General features: G+C 47.2%; 1 protein-coding gene across 1 annotated transcript in view; it reads left to right on the top strand.

Moving 5' to 3' along the window:
* Positions 1-665: 665 nt before the first annotated feature.
* Positions 666-20313, top strand: part of LOC138452989 (ribonuclease inhibitor-like) — a 295852-nt gene continuing 276204 nt past the window's right edge. The window contains exon 1 of the mRNA XM_069605375.1: positions 666-811. The gene's annotated coding sequence lies outside the window, so the exon portion shown is untranslated. The remainder of the gene's footprint in view (positions 812-20313) is intronic.

Consider the following 20313-nt stretch of genomic DNA (forward strand, 5'->3'; position numbering starts at 1 on the left):
AAAATCAACCATAGCCGCTTGAAGACTAGGATTACCCTTCTTAGTGGTGCGTTTAATCAGTTTGTCCATTAATCCTAAATTATGGACAACACCTGAACCTGGCTAAACCCTGTTTGGAATGTATCCAAATAATGTGTATGATCTACCCACCTCTGCACTTCATCGAGCAGAAATGAGGAGAAGAGTTTACCCGTTACATCGATCTTCGATAGGAGCCTGTAGCTAGTAGGCTCTGTGCGTTTACCTTTTTTAAAAACCGTGACCAAAAACACTCTTTGCCAGGAACCTGGCATTATACCCTTGGCTATGACCTTTCTATACATAATCTCCAGTAAGTTCGCCCAAGCATCGGGATCTTTTTTTAAGACTACGTTTGCCAGTCAATTTGGGCCAGGAGAACGAGATCCTTTTAACCTGGATATTGTGTTTAATATGTCGTCTTTAAATAATAATACAGAGCGAGTGCCCATCAGCCGCATTTACTGCAAGAATCCACCATTGGGGCACACAAGGTGCTTTATACTTAAAGATGGCCGCCGTCTCAGAATTGTCGTGCCTTTGCATGCCCCTGACCTCACCAGGCCCGTAGCTGTGATCTGATTGGCTACTGCCCCCTCTCCTAAAGGCATCACGATTCACCGGTAGGCGGAAGCCGGCTTGAGGAAGTAAGGCAAAGGCTCTGACTGACCTGAACAAGCGCAACCGGCGCTTGGCAACGTCCCTATGCCCATTTTGTCTACAGGCTACTGCGATCCACTGTCCCTTCCTGCCTATCTAAACCAGCGGCGCACTGGCAACTTTCCTGAGCAAGGTAACCCCTACTATCCTGCCCTCAGCCCAAGGTACAATAACACCTCTGTGATCTTAGCGCTTTGTTTGTCTTCAAATTTCGGTTCTCCGGCTCATTACCGCGGCTGTTTCTGCTGCATTCCAGCTCACCATCTGCCTCCCTCTCATTTAAGGACTTACTTCATCTGCCCAGTACTGCACAGCATTACCCCTACCGCAATATCCGCATCTTTTAGCCTATATGTGCCTTATGTGTGTCATTGGAGCGTGCCCTCACCTGCAATTGCATCTAGCCTCTGTGTGCCTTGCATTGTTTAGCCTATATGCGCCCTTCACCTGCAATTGCATCTAGCCTCTGCGTGCCATGCATTGTTTAGCCTATATGTGCCTTTCACCTACATTTGCATTCAGCCTCTTGTGCCTTGCATTGTTTAGCCCATGTGTGCCCTGCACCTACATTTGCATACAGCCTCCTGTGCCTTGCATTGTTTAACCTATTTGTGCCCTGGCCCCACAATCGAAGTTAGCATTTGTGTGCGCTGCATCATTTAGCCCATATTGGCCTCGCAGCTACAATTGAATTTGCCTTGTGTGCTCTGCATTGTTATCCTAGATGTGCCCCAGCCTTACAATCAAATGTAGTCTCTGTGTGCTCTACATAGTGCTAGCATTATCTAGTTTAGATGTGCCCTGCAGCTTCAATTGATGTTAGCCTTCCATACTTTGCACTGTATCGGCTCTGCCACATGCCTTCGCCTAACCACCTCTCAGAATCTTAGGAGTGACTGCAATCCTAGCTAGCGACCTGTACTCCTATCTGGTGCCCCACCATTATCTCAACAGTTATCGTGTTACCACGCCCCTCCTCCCAAAGGCTTTTGCTTTCCTTATTGAGCGTACCTCTCTTACTGTGGGCATCTACCTGTGTGTTCCATTTATCATCAGCTAGTTTAGCTACACCTAGCACCCTGTGCACTGGAACCATGGCCCCTACTTACAGACCCTCAGACACCTACATGAGCACTGAGCCTCAACATCCCAACATCTACCTCAATGCCCCTGCCTTATGGCTTGACCACTTCACTAAAAAACCCACACCTAACCAACCTTGCTCTACCCTCCTAAGAAAATAAAGATTAGGTTCCAGATTCATGGGTAGGAAGGGACACCCCATGTACCTCTGCGCATACCAGAAACCCCTGACGCCCAGCCTGTCCCCCCTGAACCCCACCACACCTACTCCTCAGCGCCCCCGCACAAACCCTGCCTCACCAAGCAACGCCGGATTGATCAAGGCCGCTCTGGTCAACGCAAGGTCCCTAGCAGCCCACGCACTGGACATTGCTGATCTCATCAAGACTCAGGAGCTTGACCTCATTGCCATCTCCGAGACTTGGTTGCACCCTGCCTCGGGCCCGGCACTCTCCCTGGCCATCCCCCCTGAGTACTCCATTACTATGTGCGACCGCACCTCTAGAGGTGGTGGAATTGCATTCATCCATAAAAACTCACTAGGACTTAGAACTCTACCGATCACTAATCTGGAATCTGCTGAGCTACTCTGTTAAACTTCCACTATCAGCCAACCAAACTGCCACCATTCATCTAATATACAGCCCCCTGGTGCCCCCACTTCCTTTGTGGATGACATCACCTCCTTATTACTTGACAAAGCTAAAACAAACTCTCAAACTATTATCCTTGGAGACCTCAATCTAGGCCACCAAGACCCCAAAGACCCTGCGGCCCTTGACTTTTCCAACACCCTAATGGATCTAGGTTTCTCACATCATATACAAGAACCTACCCACATGAAAGGGCAGTCTTTAGATTAGCTAAGCGACACCAACTGCAACATTAGCCTGCTCTCGAACGCCCCTTGCGCCTGGTCTGATCACCACATCATTGAAGCAGCTCTTCCACCTACACCTCCCGTCGCTCCAGCCATCCCTACCACAAATAAAAAGAAAATAACCACTGAAAGGTTACTCCCCCTCATCCTTCCTACCCTTAATAACGCCACAGGCTCTTGCTCGGACCCTACTATCTTAGCTGACACCTATAACCAGACAGTGCTTTCAGCCATAAACTCCATCGCCCTGCTGAAACTTAGACCTAAACAACATGCGCACCTCAACTCGTAGTTCACACCATAACTCGGAGTGCTGCATAAAGAGAAACGTAATGCTGAGTCACGCTGGAAAAGTCACCCTTCTGATGCCCACAAGGACAGCCTCTTAGCCACTATCAATTACAAAGAAGCTATACTCCAGGCCAAAAAAGAATCCTACAATAACCACATAGTGTCAGCACAATCAATTCTCAAGGAACTCGAAACGCCTGCAGCTCCCCCTGACTCCTGCACTAAAGATAGCAATTGGTGCACTAATATACAGACAGCACTCCTGGGCAAAATTGCCACCCTCCAAACCAAAATTAGAGACAAACAAAAGTCCCTACAGTCAGACCAACCTCTGACCGCTCCCACATCTATTACCTGCCAAGCCAACCCGACCTATAAACTATTCGCCTTCTCCCCTCTCACTACCCTTGAAGTAGAAGGAATTATTAACAACCTCAAGCCTTCTAACTACCAAGGCGACCCTTGCCCGGCGCCTATCATCAAGGAAGCCTCGCATGACCTAGCCCCCTTTATCACAGCCTTCATAAATGCCTCCTTCAAAACAGGTATAGTCCCTGACAACCTCAAGGACGCCTGGGTGATCCCACTACTCAAAGAAACATCCCTTGACCCAAATATACCAACCAACTTTAGACCAATCACCACTGTCCCGTTCCTACTCAAGATTCTAGATCGTGCAGCCTACCTGCAGATCCAAGACTACCTTGAATCCAACAATCTCCTGGGGCTAAGACAATCAGGCTTCCACCCCAAACATTGCACTGAAACAGCTCTGATTGATCTGAAAACTCAAATGGAGACACTAAAGGACAATGGGAAGTTAGCGCTACTCCTTCTCCTTGACCTCTCTGCGGCATTCGATTTGGTTAACCACCGAATACTTTGCCAACATCTTAATTCATCGGCCCACTTCTCAGACTCTGCTAATGCCTGGATCCACTCCTTCCTTAGCAACAGGTCCATGCGGGTCTTCTCACCCACAGCATCGGCAGACGCCTCTCCTATTCACTGCGGCGTCCCTCAAGGATCAGGTGTATCGCCCACGCTCTATAACGTGTTCACCAAACCCCTCTTCGGTGTGCTCGATTATCTGGCTGTCTCCTATACCAACTATGCGGATGACACCCAGATACTCATTCCCATCACTGGTGATTACACAGTCGATACCAAATCCTTGAATGATGTCTATCTGGTCATTCAGGCTTGGATGGCGCAACACGAACTATGCCTTAACGACGACAAGACAGAGCTCCTATTACTAGGATCAACTCAACATCTCAATAAATTAGACCAAGCCTACAAGTCTCTCATCATTGACGGTAATGACATCAAGGTCTCTAAAGACACTAAAACTCTAGGCGTCTATTAAGACTCCACCCTCTCCCTGAACAGACAAACAAATGCAGTAAGGTCGGCTTCGGCCTATACCTGCAAACGTATTACCATCTGCAGGCCTTTTCTGAACCCTCATAATGGCATTACCCTTGCAAGAACACTCATTATGTCCAAAATCGATTACTGCAGTGCCCTCTACTTGGGGACTAGCCAATCTAACCTCAATAAACTGCAAACTATCCAAAATAATACCATAAGGGCAGCTCTCAATATGCCTAGATGGTCTCATATTTCTAACGTCAGAGCTGATCTACGTTGGCTCCCAGTAAAAAAAAGAATTGCCCTGAAAAAACTAGCCTTGACTCATAAATGCCTGGACAACAATGCCCGACTCTACCGCTCCTCTCGTCTTACACTCCACACCTCCTCTCGACTTACTAGATCAGCTCAAACTCACAGCCTAATCCTGCCCAGATTTAAACTCCAAAAAGCAGGTGGTGTGAGCTTCCCTGTCCTAGCTTCAAAACCTTGGAACTCACTGCCTACCTCCATCAGAACTGAGCCTTCGTTCCTAACTTTCAAGAATAATACCAATACTTGGCTGTTCACGCAGAACCTATGAAGCCCCTTCACTTAAGATTTGCTACCGACTTGTAGTATATCTTACCTGTGTACATACGTTATAATGTATGTGTATTATAATTTGTAAATTGTAATTTGTGTATATTGTATATACTGTAACCTGTATCCAAGACTATGCGCCCAGTTGCCCACGGGCATGGTTGCGCTTTACAAATAAACTAAACTTCAAACTTCAAACGTCTATCCGCCCTTGGAAGCCACAGCGTTCCCTCCAACCACCCAGCAACCACTTCCCTATCCATCGGCCTCCACGGTTTATCCCGATCATCTCTCTGCCAATCTCTGAGAACCCTTATCTGGGCCGCCATGCCCGGAGGGTCGGAGTCCTCATAAGGTCTGAGGCTATTCTCTGACGTTTGTGGTTCCAGATAAAGAGATTTGTGACTTTATGTAGGGCTCTGAAAAAGGAGCGCAGGACTTCTACCGGGAGGGTGGCAAAGTGGTACAGGAGCTGTGGGAGCACCAGCATTTTTAGGACATTAATGCGCCCCACCCACGAGATATACAGAGGGCTCCAGTCTACTAGCTTCGATTTGATTTTCTCCATCAGAGGGAGGTAATTCGCCCAATGTAGTTCCCCCACGGTGTTGGTAAGGTGAACCCCCAAGTACTTGATTCCCTTGCTTGCCCATCTGAAAGCAAATTCTCGTTTGACATGTTGCACCGGAGCCGCCTGTAGATTAAGGTTAAGGATCTCCGACTTATTCGAGTTTACTTTCAGGGCAGCGACCCGCCCAAACTGGTCGAGCTCCTTGCGTACCGCTGGTAGCGATACCTCAGGGTCAGTCAATGTGAGTAGCATATTGTCCGCGAAGGCGGCCACTTTATGAGCCCGGCCCCCAAACATGATGCCCTTTATGTTCTCAGCTTATCGCCTTCAAGAATGGCTCTAGATGGAGAGCATAGAGCAGCAGGGATAGTGGGCACCCTTGCTTCGTACCCTTCTCTACTCCTATATTTATTTTTAACGGTTCTAATTGCCTACATCTTGAAACTGAAAGCGGTAACAGCTGATCATAGTCTACATCTATGATCCTCCGGTTGGTGGTTGCACAGAGGGTATCTTTGACACGATGGCCTGTCTGCTGACAGAGACAGTACAAAGGGATAGCAGCAAAATGATAATAATTGGAGGGGACTTAAATGCCCATTGCACATGTTCGAAAGAGTACCTTGAGACTGAATTCATCAAGTCCAAAAGTGTGATGAAACAGTGCATATCAAACGGCCAGCGAAGACTCTAGTGTGATTATCTGTGCGACTGGGGTCTCATCATGATGAACGGTCGTGCGTTCGAAGATCATCCTGGGCAGTAAACCTGGATTAACGGAATCAAAATTGCTACTCTCCTTTATATCTATGTAGGCCAAAACGTGCTGCCCCTGGTGCAAGGCTTTATAGTTATCAAAAGTGTGCATAGTGATCACTGTTCCTTGAACTTAACAATCGAAGCATGGGGCCAGTCTGGAATGGAGGAAGTGGTTGGAGACGTTGACATCAACCCCAGTGGGAACTGAATAAATTGATCACATAAGAATATAGAAAAAGCCTGTAATTTGATATCCAGCCTGAGTACAACTGACATAGACCGGTTTAGTGATCTGGCTGTTGACGAAATGGAAGATTGGATAAGGGAGTAAGTTGCAGGATTCACAATGCAGTTATATTGTACCAACTAAGGCCACCCCTAAATTCTATTACGGTTAGGAAATATGACAGCAAAAACGCCATTCGCATTATCAAGTCCAATACTCGCAAAGATAACCTTCGCAAAGATGAAGCCAGCAAGGAAAACAGGGAACCCCATGGATTTCCCAAAAGAGGACACCCGTGGGAATCCACAGAGGTCTGACTTGCGCAAATCGCCCCAGAATTTATTACCCAGTACCCCTGGTAAATTCCAAATTTGGGGGGAAAAAACACAATTTCCGTATATTTTACTGTGGTCACACACCGAAACACGTGGCCAAGAACACATGGCCTACAGGCCTGCGTTCCCACAGGTGTCCCGACGAAAACGGTACCTCACATGTAGTGCGCCTCCAGCAACCAACTCCAACACGGCAGACCATACACATTTTTGCACCTACTTCCGCTATGACTTTGATTTTTTGGGGGAATTCCCCAGAGGAAACTACTGCAGAAATGACTGGAGGAGAAAAACAAGTGGGCACTACTCTTTTAGTTGTATTGTTAGAACATGAACTGTGGCCATAGCTGAAGGCCAGATGCAGCGAGATGTGGTCACTTAATTGTGAGTGGGATAAGGCCACTTATGAGGGATGAGGGAAGCACTGCAGGGGGAGGAGTAAGAAATGAATGGCAACAAAAGCTAGAATAAAAAATGAATGAACGCTAGGCCAGCAATAGTACACAGGAGGATTGTTCAGCATTTGAAGGAAGGAGTGACTGTGCAAATGGGGGGAGGAGAGTGACAGTCCACATGGGGGGCGACAGTGCAAATGGGGGGGAATAATGACAGTGCAAGGAGGGAAGTAGCAACAGTGCAAGGAGGGAAGAAGCGGCGCCGTGAGGGGGGATGGTGTGGCAGCGCAAGGGGTGAAGGGATGGGATGGCGGCATAAGGGGAAAGGAGAAACATCACAAGGAAGTAGGAGCGATGACGCAGGGGGAAGGAGCGACAGCGCAAGTGGGAAGGAGCATCGGGGGGAAGGAGCGCCAGAGCAAGGGGGAATGAGCGCCAGAGCAAGGGGGAATGAGTGCCAGAGCATGGGGGAAGGAGCATCAGAGGAAGGAGTGCCAGAGCAAGGGGGAAGGAGCATCAGAGGAAGGAGTGCCAGAGCAAGGGGGGAAGGAGCGCCAGAGCATGGGGGAAGAAGCATCAGAGGAAGGAGCGTCAGAGCAAGGGGGAAGGAGCACCCGTCGGAGTCGTGCAGGCATTGTGTATTTGTTATTATTGTAAATATTATTGTAATTAAGAAGTTAATTTATTAACCTAGTCATCTAATTGGGGGGTTGCATACAGCAAGGAAGGAAATCTGCAAAAGTCAGCAAAAGGCAATGGAGGGGTACGGGGAGTAGGGTAGTGTCCGTGTGTGTTTGAGAGAGAGATGGACAGTTGAAGGTAGGTGAATGGAGAGAGTTGGTGTGTGAGAGAGACCAGAGAAAGAAGCAACTGATAAAATTGAGGGAGTAAAATGCAGAAATAGAAAAGGGGAGGAAGAACACAACTTTGTGAAGAACACAGAAAGAAAACATTGCTGCCAAAAGTAGCCCAGAAATACCCAATTATTTACAAGAAATAGCCCAAACGGCAAATCACTCAGCAGCTGGGCGATGGAAATCCCAGGCAACTTGCTTCTTACAAAGATGCTGATTGGAACAACTCTTGTTAGGGAGCTCCTCATTTGGTAGTTTTGCCGAGGAGTTTGAAAAAGATGTTTTAGTGAGTTGGCCATTTCATTCCTGGCATTGCTGGGTGCTATGCCAACCAGATATTCTCAGTTCAGAACCCCATTTCCCCCTTCTCTCTTTTGTAACAATGGCTTTGGCAAATTTGTCAAAACCTAAAATAACCTTACGGGGGATATCTACATTAGGGACTCTGAGTTAGGGTTGCCCTTACTTCCTACACCCGCCGAATTTCATGGGTTTTGTTGCAATGAACCAGAACATCGTAATGTTTTGTGGCTGAATAGAAATATGCACATGCACGCAAATACCTATGCGATGGGTTGGGTAGGAGGTTGGAAAGGTTTCTCTGTGCAGTCGAGTGGTCGAAGGAGTGAACTTTTAATAGGTTTTACCATAAGCGTGTTCGAAGATGTGGCTAAGGTTGTATTGCAAGAGCTTTGAACTTGCTTAGTTAGCAGCCTCTGATCTTGACACACAATGGCTACTAACGTGGGATGTGGTTTAGGTTCCAGGAAGAAACATGGGGCCTCATTACGAGTCTGATCCAAAATCGGAGCTAACTCTGCCCTGGCGGAATTAGTGTTACCAGCGTGTGGATCATCGAAATTACCGCCGAATTACAACCTGGTGGGCGTGCGCACAACAATGGCGGTAACAGAAATTGCGCCCAGTGGAGTTACCTCCGAACAACCCGTGTAACGATGAAACTCCACCACAAATCATCAAAATTACTGTTACCGCCATGACAGTCAGTGGAAATTCCGCCAGCGGAAATTTGTCATTGCTATATAAGGAAGCACCGTGGCGGGCATTTTAGAAATCACAATCCATTGAATATCTCGAGATAGGAGTGCCATCCAGACACCCAGCAAAGGCCAAACATTTCAACAGGAAAGGGCAAAGGCAGGGTGGCTGATATGAGGCTCCGGAAGCCTAAATCACAGAGCAGGAGCTCACAGTGTTGGCAGAGTAAGTGGTCACCCAATCTGAGGAGCTGTATGGGACACTGAATAGGAAGACCAGCCAACAGCGCAAGAACACCATAAGGGCAGAAATCCGGGACAAGGTGGTGGCCGTAGGCCACGTCCAACGTGAGGTGAAGGAAATGAAAAAGAGGTGGAATGACCTGAAGGCCATGGTCAGGAGCTTCACCTCCATCCACTGCCGGGGGCTGCTGCCACTGGAGGTGGGTCAGTGGAACCACTGCAACTGACACTCTAGGAGGACATTGTCAGTGGCATCCTGCACATGGTCGGGATTGAGGGCGTCCACAAACATCCACACTGCCATGCAAGCAAGCAACGTGAACCCCAGCAAGCATTCACCATCCATGCGAGGCATCCGGTCACAATTATATGATTCAGTGGCACAGGACCTCCCTGACATGACACCCATGCACAGGCATCATAGCCACCATGCAACCATACGATATGTCCTTGCCCACGGATGGACATCAGTGAATAGTTGTGTTAGAGCCACTAGCCCCTCGACTGCAATGCTCCATATAGATACACATTGAGGCGTACATGTCCGACAACATGGCCACCTGACCCACACACAACCAAATTCACTGGACCCACCTGAATGCACCACTGGATACCTGTCACCAACAGTCCTGGTGCACCACTGGACAGGACAACCCATTCCAGGGATGCACGACCAAACCAACTCACACTTGGCCGGCCATACTCAATGCTTGCCATGTACACAGTGGCCGACACATGATGCTAGCCCCCCTAGGAGGCCCAGCACACAATGACAACATAGTACAAGTGACAGTGAATGTTGATTTGCCATGCAACTCAGCAACAATGTGGTAACGCACATGTCAATTTGTCCCAACAGGAACGTAAAACGCCCAGGAAACAACCCGAGGAGGCTGGTCCCTCCACAACACCTACACCAAGCACTGCCATCAAGCAGCCAGGCCAAGGCAGTTCGGGGAGTGAAAGTGTGCCACCCAAGAAGAGGCACCAGGCCATCAGGCCATCGACTGACACTCCAGCGGTCCAGACGGACACGCTCACGAGTCCACCACAGACCCCAATTGTGCAATCAGGGCCACCAGCAACAGGCCAGGACACGACCACAGCTGGTCCGACTTTGGACACACAGGTGGGGCAGAGTGTGAACGACAGCCTGCAATCTGACCAGGCCACTGCAGGCACAGCAGACAAGCAGTATGAGTGTGCCTCCGCTGCATCCAGCCAGCTACATTCCCCCGTCCACCATTTTTCACCTGAATCCTCCCCCTGCGCAGCCTCTCCCCACTGTACACACCGCCATCCCATCGTCCATCCCGCCGTGCTCTATGCTATGCAGAGAAGTCATCTGACGAGCAGGCCGGGAATGCTCACCATCAAGGACAGCATGAGGAACATGACAGTGGACATTCACCACAGGCAGGGCCTGTCCCCACACTCCAGGCCATCTGGGACCGTCTGGAACAGAGGCAGGCGGAGATGCATGCCATGGCGCAGGAACAATAGGGGCATTGTGAGGCCATCCGTGATTGCACCCAGGGGGCCTCTAGACAGTTTTCAAGGTCCATTGACCGGCTTTGCAGGAGCACGGTGGCTTGCAAGGCACGCCTGTGCCTTACAAGCTAAACAGTGCAGGAGCTAGCTGAACAATTGACCTCCTTCCATGAGTCTATGGCCAGAGCCATCCACTAAGCATGGATCACCTGCAGGGGAGCGTGCAGGGGAGCTTACAGTCTGCTACCCCTACTGAGGGGTCATTGACCAGCACCCCTTCTAGGCACTCACAACGGTGTGCCTCAATTGCTGCAAAGCCTTCGGACAAGGGGGAGGGTGAGCTCAAGCGCGAGTGGGAGTGGTTCCTGGGGGTGGAGGGTGGGAGTTGGTGTTGTAGCTGGAGGGTGGGAGTTGGTGTTGGGGCTGGAGAGTGGAAGTTGGTGTTGGGACTGGAGAGTGGAAGTTGCTGTTGGGGCTGGAGGGTGGGAGGTTGGGGCTGGAGGGTGGGAGTTGGTGTTGGGGCTGGAGGGTGGGAGTTGGTGTTGGGGCTGGAGGGTGGGAGTTGGTGTTGGGGCTGGAGGGTGGGTGTTGGTGTTGTGGCTGGAGGGTGGGAGTTGGTGTTGGGGCTGGAGGGTGGGATTTGGTGTTGGGGCTGGAGAGTGGAAGTTGGTGTTGGGGCTGGAGGGTGGGAGTTGGAGTTGGGGCTGGAGGGTGGGAGTTGGTGTTGGGGCTGGAGGGTGGGTGTTGGTGTTGGGGCTGGAGGGTGGGAGTTGGTGTTGGGGCTGGAGGGTGGGAGTTGGTGGTGGGGCTGGAGGGTGGGAGTTGTTATTGGGGCTGGAGGGTGGGAGTTGTTGTTGGGGCTGGAGGGTGGGAGTTGGTGTTGGGGCTGGAGAGTGGGAGTTGGTGTTGGGGCTGGAGGGTGGGAGTTGGTGTTGGGGCTGGAGGGTGGGTGTTGGTGTTGGGGCTGGAGGGTGGGAGTTGGTGTTGGGGCTGGAGGGTGGGAGTTGGTGTTGGGGCTGGAGGATGGGAGTTGGTGTTGGGGCTGGAGGATGGGAGCTGGTGTTGGAGCTGGGGTTACCTTGTTGCCAGAAATTAACACAGTTGAATCTTGATCATTTTGATAGTTTTCATTCAATGCCGTTTAGACATATGCATTCATTGCACGTATGATTGACATGTGTCCAGAGTCAAAAGTAATCATTCATTTGATTTAATTTAGCATTTGTAGTGCGCATATCCTGGAAGCAAACTGCATCTAGGCGCAGGTGGTTACTATGGTGCTAATAACTTTTTTTTAAAAAGCCAAATCAATTCAGAACGCTATGCAAAAATATAGGTTTTCCAAAGTTTACGGAAGATGGTTAGAGAATGTATTTGATGAAGATGTATCGGCAAAGAATTTCAGGCTCGAGGGCCTGCCACAGGAAGTCATCTATCAACCCAAGTAGTAGTTCTAGAGGGGGGAGTTACCAACAGACATGTGTCCATCGAGCGCATTGCATAGGGAGGTTTATAGTTCACAATTTTCGTTGTCAGATAGGCAGGGGCGAGACCATGAATACATTTAAAAACCATGCATAGCAATTTGATATTGTATTCGCTCCTGCACTGGGAACCAGTGAAGACTCCTTTGAAATCCTCATATCGAGTTTTTCCGAGACAATGAGAAAATCAGACACACTGCAGAGTTTGTGTAACCTGAAGCTGTTGAAGTTGGTATTTAGGGTAACCCAACCAACAAAGCATTTCAGTAGTCCAGTTTGATGTTTGTGAGAGAGCCCACCACCATAGGACGGTCATTCTCACGAATGAGCGGGAGTAATGGTTTAAGAAGCTTCATCTGATAGTAACAAGTCTTAATTATCTGGTTTTCCTGTAGATTGAAACTCATACTGGATTGCCAGATAAGACCGAGATTCGTTACTGTCTGAGTATAGTCAGCAGCCAGTCCAAACAGGGTTGGGAAGGGCATTGAGTCCAACTCATTGCTCCATAATCTTCGTTTTAGAAGGGTTTAGTTGGAGTTTGTTGTCCTGAATCCAGATTTGAATGTTCTCGCCACATTTTAATAGGCGCTCGATTGCCTCATCAGGATGTGTTAATCTTACATATATTTCCATGTCATCTGCATATGAGTGCTAACACAAGTTGAATTGAGCAAATATGTTAAGTGGTGGACGCATGTATAAATTGAACAGTATTGGGAACAGCGACGAGCCCTGCGTAACTCCACAGCTAATAGGCAGGGATTTGGACAAGTATGAGCCTGCCTTAACCTGTTGCACACGATTAGACAAAAAAGATGTAAACCATTGACTGGTTAAATCAGACATTTGTGCCAAGGAAGAATATCTGGGGTGAAGTATGCCAAAATCCACTGTATCAAAGGCTGCCGACAAATCAAGCATGACCAGCATGCTGAGGTCACCTTTGTCGGCAGTCTCTAGGCTTTCATCCCAGACAGTAAGCAAGGCAGTCCCATTCATGTGGCCTGCTCTGAATCCGGATTGATAAAGATCTAAAGTGTCATTTTCCTCCAGAAAGGACTGTAATTGGGAGGTGACCACCTTCTCCCAAGATTTTTGCAGGCCACAAGAGGCCCGCACTGGCCCGGTAATTGGCTAGAACATTCTGATCAAGAGAGGGCTTTGTTAAGAGTGGGGTTGGATAAGATTTATTTAGTTCAGCCGGAACCTAGCCTCGTGCCAGTGAGGTATTTACTAACTGCTGAATAGGTTTGCTGAGAGCATGAGCAGGCCAGATACGCTGGAATTGGGTCATAATTGTACAAGGTAGGTTTTAGAGGATTGATCAAAAGTTCAATGCTCTCAGCAGTAACTGGAGAAAAAGTGAATTTGTGTACCGTCTCTTGATTATAAGGGGCTGTGGTCTCCGTGGCAGCCTCTGTGGATAGTGTTGTTGTAGGAGCTTCAAAACCTTTCCGAATTAGGTTAATTTCTTCTGTAAAAAATATGTTGAAATCATTTGCCATCTTTTGAGATGCCGGAAGGCTAACTTGTGAACAAATAGGAAGTGAAACATCCCCACGTATCTCCTCTGGTGCCCTGTTCACTCCTTCACAGTTTTTCTCATCAGAGCTAGGGGGGGGTCACTGTCCTCATCCGCAGGCATTTCAATATTCCTACATATGCACAATATTGTGCAGCATAAAGCATACTACTACAGTTTTGCCAACCTTCTGGGGGCTGTACATGAGTGCACCGCCTGTGAGGTGAAGGCGCCGCAACCTTGATTTTTTTTTTTTTTTTTTTTTTTTTTTTTATTTGTATTTAATCAAAAGATTTTTACAAGGTTTGAGGTTTCTGTCTGTGTCTGTAAGCGTGGCGAAGATAAAAAGGAAAGAAGATGATAAAATGAGAACAGCTCTCTAAAAATGTGCCTTTATCGGCCAGTTTATGGCTTCCAAGATTTTGTAGGATGCTATTTGCCATGATGTTTTGTCGCCTCCAATCAAACGAGACCAACATGTTTCTTCGTCCTCTATGATGAAATCTGAGAAGGTTGCTTTTAAGTATCTTCTTCTTATATGTTGGTTTGAGGCACATTTTAGGAGCAAGTGGCGGATTGTTTCCTTTTCTTGTGTCTCACAAAATCGACAATTATTGTTCTCCGACTGGCCTCTAATTGCCAGGATCTCATTTGTCTGCAAGACATTTAGACGGGCTCTCATCAGCATGTCTCTCCCTTTCCTGGATGGGAACTTCTTTATATATTCCTGGAGTTCATTGAGTTTTTTCGTGGTTGACGGCAGGTGTAAGGTTAGTTTGTTTTTTCCTGCTGTCTCCAGGGTGCTTATCCAGTCGAGTTCTTTGATTTTGGTGAAGGTTCTCTTTGGGTACTTTATTAGTTGTTCTTCGTCTGCATTGACCTGTTCTAGCAAGCTGAAGTTTTCTTCTTTCCATTTTTTGAGGGTTTTGCTTGTATTCCTTTCTATTTCGAGGTTGATGAGAAAGTATATTGATGGTGGTTCAGCCATCCGGCATTTCCTGAACAGTCTTAGAGACGATTGTGAGACTGAACTTCTGAGAGAGGGTAAACTGAGCTCTCGTCGAATTGAGGCTATTGGGGTCGAGTTTGGGAGACTGAGGACTTTTCGCCAGAACTTTGCCTCAATTTTTGTCCAAATGGATCGTGGTAAGTTCATCATAGCATCTCCCCCATATGTTAGTGTCGGCATCACCTTTTTCTTGTAGTATTCTAGCACTGGGATAAGTGAGAATCTTCCAAACTTTTTGTCTATGGCCCTGGCTTGGGCTGCCAATTTGTTGGCTTTGGACATCAGGACCGATTGCATGGCTTTGTCTTGCGAAGAGGAGTCTAGGGTTACTCCTAGGTATTTGAAGTTAAACACTCGCTCAATCAGTGATCCTTCCAAAGTTAGTTTCAATTTTTCTGTTTTCCTGGTCGCTTTTTCCAGTACTAAGAATTTTGTTTTCTTTACGTTTATTTCCAGTTTGTTTTCTTGCATATACCCTTGGAGCTTTGTCAGTTGACGCTGCAGACCAATCGGTGTATGATCCATTAGGACCAGGTCGTCTGCATAAAGCAAACGTGTTATCGGGGTTTTGCATATTTTTGGGGGAAATGCTCTAATTGTTGGGTCCTCGTTTTGGATGTCTCCAATGAATGCCAAAAACAGGGCCGGGGCCAGCGGGCACCCCTGCTTCACTCCTCTCGCTGTTGGGATGGGTGCTGATAGCAGGCCGTTTTGGTCAAGTCGGATGCGTATTGAGGTGTCGGTGTATAGTGCTTTGATCGGGTTTAGTATAGACGGTGGACATTCCCAGGTCTCCAGTTTGGACCATAGGCGGGCCCTGTCTATCCGATCGAATGCTTGTGTCAGATCGATGAATGCCACAAAAATTCTCGTTCCACCTTCCAGTACTCTGTTTTTCAGCACGTTTAGCATTAGAATGTTGGCTGTCGTGCCCAGGTTTCTTTTGAATCCTGTTTGGAGTGGGTCGTTACAGGGTGATTCCTCCATCCAGATCTTGAAGCGATCGAGAAGCATTGAACCAAACACTTTGCCGATGACGTCCAGGAGCGCAATCGGTCTGTAATTTTTCGGGTCTTTTTTGTCTCCTTTCTTGAATATTGGAACGATTGTTGCTTGTTTCCATGAGGGTGGTATCGTTTTTAAGTTGCAACTTCTGCCAAAGATTTTGCTTAGCAGGCTTGGCCACTCATTTTCAAGTGTTTTTAGATCGGAGTTTGTGATCCCGTCGGGTCCTGGGGCGTGAGAGTTTTTTAAGCCTCTGATTTTCATTTGGATTTCCTGTGGGTCGTCAATGATTATCCATGGCTCCGTAGACATTCCGACCTGTAATTTTAAGTTGGAACTTGGTGCCTGGTACATAGTAGTGAAATGTTTTGTCCAAGTAGTTTCCCCAATCTCGTTTATGATTGTATTTTCTTGGGTTTCGTTAGCCGCTCTCAAGATTTTCCAGAATTCTTTTGTGTTCTTGCCACTTATCGCTTTTAGAATGATTTCAGCATCTTGTTGGTAGAGAGACAGTCTGTGGCCTTTAACCCATGCTTTGTATAGTTTGGTTTCCGCTTCTGCCGCTCTCACAGCCCCTGGAGATCCTGAAGATTTTGCTTTGCGCTGTATTTTTCGCAGTGCCCGACGTTTCTCCACCAGTGTTAGGTCGTACACATGTCTTGGGGGATTTTCACTGTTTGTTTTTGTTTTACGAGTCTTCTTAAACTTCGTCAGGAATGGCGTATAATCTGTAGTATTTTTGCCCAAGTGATTTAGCATTGAGCTGAATCCTTTTTCTATTTCCTTGATGGCCTCAGTTGTAAGGTATAGACGATTTCCCTTCGAGTTGGCTATGACTTGGTGCTCAACATACTCGTTCTGTGGCCTTATTGACATCCAGGTTGTTGACAGGGGGTTGTGGTCGCTGGCTGTGACTCTTGTAATTTCAAAATCTTTCGTTATTGCCAGTAATGGTTCAGTGACGTAGATGTAGTCTATTGTACCTGCCAGTTCCTTCATTTCCCATGATGGCGGGCGATTTGGGTCTGGGAATGCTTCGTGCAAATTGTGAAGGTTTCTTGAATTCATCAATTTGACCCATAGGTTGCCGCGTTGTTTGCCTGTTGAGTTGTGGCCTAGGTGCGCCACTCTTTCTTCCGAGCTCATACACGTAGCGTTCAGGTCACCGCATATGAGGAAGTATGTTACCAGATGTTCCGATAGTGCCTCATCTATCGCGTCCTCCATTTTTTCTATGTAGGCGGTAGGCTCTATACTTGCGGGGTTCCAGTAGGTATTTACTACGATTAAGGTGACTTTCTCGTAGGCGTTTTTAACGGTGCTCCACCGTCTCCATGCCGCCTTAACCATCAGGATCATTTGGTTGCTGATCAATGTTTCTTCTAGTTTGATCCCTGAGTCTTTTTTGGTTGCGATCAGTAATCCCGACGAAGGTCTTCCTCGACTTCCTTGTTTGGCTGGTGCAAGGATGACTTCGAACCCCCCTATTGCAGGGGGTTCAGTCAGCCAGGTTTCTTGGAGGCATAGAAGATCGTATAATCCCAGGTCCATGTCTTTTGGAGACAATAAGTGGGTATGTCCTCTCGTGTTCCACGAGCACATTTTTAGTTCGCACTTTGAGGGGGTCGCGCGACGTCTGTCATGTAGACTGTGCTCGTCTCTCGCTGGTTGCTATGTTTGCTTTTTTCCCCTCAGAGTTTTGGGCAACCAGGACCATATGTCTTTCGTGGGTTCACATCTTTTTTGGGGAGGTTTTTCTGTTGGGAGTTTGGCTGTTATTTCTGAAATTTCCTTGGCCTTATTAAGTTTTTTTGTGTCTTTGGTTTTTATAAGACTTTCGTGATTTTTGTTTTCTTTCGAGGCTTGTCGCTTTTCCCTCAGTTTCTCTTCAGCTCCCCGGACTCTTGCTCTGTCCTTGTTTTTTTCAGACGACTTATTGCGACCCATTCTTCCTAAGGCACTTATTGGGTGTCTGTCTGCTTCCTTTTTACTGGGATTAGTACGCCTTGTGTTTTCAGCCTCCCTTTTATTGTCTTCTTCACTTTTGTTTGATTGCACTTTAACTTCGTAGCCCATTTCGTCCAGCTCTTCACTACAGTCGAGGATCAGGTTTTTCAACGTTGATGATGTTACATAGAGTACCGTTTTTGCTTTTGTATTTTCGTGGCTTGGCTCTACTACAAGCAGATCTTCTGATTTTATTTTATTCAGCTTTCGAATGTATTTAAACAGTGTTAACACTGAGTTTCGGTTCAAGATTATTTCGTCTCTGTTTTCTTTCACTTGTGTGATCTTTATACGCCATTTAGCTTTGTCCACTTTTTTCGGTTTTAGGTTGTATTTCTGTGTTCTGGATCTGTACCGAAAGATCGTTTCTTCTTTGTCTCGTGACGAGCTGAGTCGTTTTTCAGTATTGGGTTTGTTATGGGCGTTCGTGGATTGGGAACGCGGTCTACCCGGTGTTATGTTTCTAGACGGCTTTCTTATGTGTTTGTGATCGTTCCGTCTACCTGCCGATCTCCTTCTTGATTTACCGCGTTCACCCCCTTTCTGTCTTGAGGAGTTGTATCTTTGTTCTTTTTTCCAGTTTCCTGAGGTCAGATTGTCTCTGGGTCTCGATTTCGACCTTCCGTTTTCTTTTTTTGTTTCTTTCTGCATCCTTTTTGGCGTTGTCTGTCTTTCTGCGTCAATCGGACTGGCGCCCTTGTTTATTGCATTCTTCACGTTTTCCCTATAATTTTTTGCTGCTTTTCCTCTAGTCGCTTCTTCGTTTCTTCTTATGAATTCTGTATTTTCCTTTCCTTTGTGTGATTGTGATGTTGGTGCTTCACTGGAGCAATGTGCAACTGGACTCATGGGCGAATTCTCTGCCAGATGTTGGCTCAGATTCATCAATTCTTCATCTTCGATGCATTCAATTGTTGATGGGGATAGGGTAAAGGTTCTTTTTTTTGGCGTTTCAGTTATTGGCGGTGATAAACTGGTGATTCTTTTTTCTGAAATTTCAGGATTTTTTGTTTGCCTCGACTCTATTTCTTTGTCCTTCATTTGTGGTTTTTCCTTGTGTTTTACTGGTCGTGTGAAAAGTTGAAAAATACCTTCTGCAGTTTGGTTTCCAGTTGGGGGTTGTCTAGATGGTGGTCTCTTTGTTGGTTGGGTCTCAGTTTGTTTTAGATTCACCTCTTTATTTACTCCCTTTGTTGGTGGATTATTTGTTGTATGGCCTATAGTAGCTGTGGTTTGAGTCCCCCTCGTTTTGTTCACCGGCCTTTGTTCTTTGTCTTCGTACTGCTCTTTTTGTCGTGGAGGCGAACCCTCGTCGTTTATTGTAGCTGTGCTTGATTTTCTGGCTTCCAAGGCCATAACGTAAGCTTCCAAGAAGATAACTTTACTGTGGATCATCGCTTGGATGCTTGTGTGGTCTTTCAAGGAGTCAGCGATAGTTTCGTAAAGTTTCATAAATGGTGCCAGTGCAATGTTCACTGATGACATAATTGACAGTAAGTCCATTTTTTTTTTATTTGAGGAATCCGTCGGGCTGGTCGAGTGCTGTAACGGAGTTCTTCTTAAGGGGGATTCAGTTAAGATTGTTGTCTGATTTGACCAGCTGCCTCGACTTGGCCTTGTTGTTTCTAGTGAGGCTCTTCCTTTTCGGTTTTTGTCGATGTGGGGACTTCGAATGTCATTTCCCCCCATATTCAAGTTTTGGTTGATATGGGGTCTCGTAAGGTTTTCTTGATTAGATTCGTCTGGGTCTGCTATGGGTGGCCTACCTTTTGTCGTGTTTTCGTTTTGGACTTTGCAGAGCCCCGCTTGGTTGAGGTTTTCTGGACCCAGCATTTTATTTGGTGTCTTATTTACTTTATCTCTGTATGTTCCTGTGAAGTTATCAACGTTCAAGGTGATACCCTCGGGGAGTGAGGGTGTTGCCTGATTGAAGTTGCAGGAGCCTTCCTTTGTTTCTGTTGTTAAGTCCATTGGGTCATTTGGGTCAACTGTAATGTGGCTCTCCTCTTGGATGGTGTGGGGGTTTTCTATGTACTCAGACGTGACAGTCCCCATTTCTAGGTCTTTGCCCGAGTTTCTCTTCAATTCCCCCTTCTCTGTGACTTTTGTCGGTTTCAAATTTTGCTGGCCTCTTGGTGAGTTCGTGGAAATCTTTTGGGCTAGTGTCGGGCACGGTGGTTCCCCCTCAGGCCCCACTTTGTCAATCCACTGCCCTTGTGGCTTGTTGCTTTCTCCTGAGGGCCGTCTTTTACTGTGCGGCCGGTTGTCGCTAACGTATTGCTCAACTCTGCGTAGTTTTGCTACCGGCAGGCAGTCGTTTAAAGCTTCGAGTATTTCAAGATCTGTAAGTTCCCTCTGCGGGTACTCTTTTGTTGCTTTATGTCTGCTGTTTGCGTAGAAATAATCTTTTATTGAGTTTTTAAGTACCCCTCCTTCTCCTCGCGGTGGGTCGTTTTCGTTTGTATTGATCAACAATTGGTCAGGTGTTTTTTGTTGCTGTTCGGGCTTCTGGGGCCCTTTTTT

This window comes from Ambystoma mexicanum, chromosome 4p (assembly GCF_040938575.1).
Source record: "Ambystoma mexicanum isolate Mex_15411 chromosome 4p, UKY_AmexF1_1, whole genome shotgun sequence".
NCBI classification, from domain to species: Eukaryota; Metazoa; Chordata; class Amphibia; order Caudata; family Ambystomatidae; genus Ambystoma; species Ambystoma mexicanum.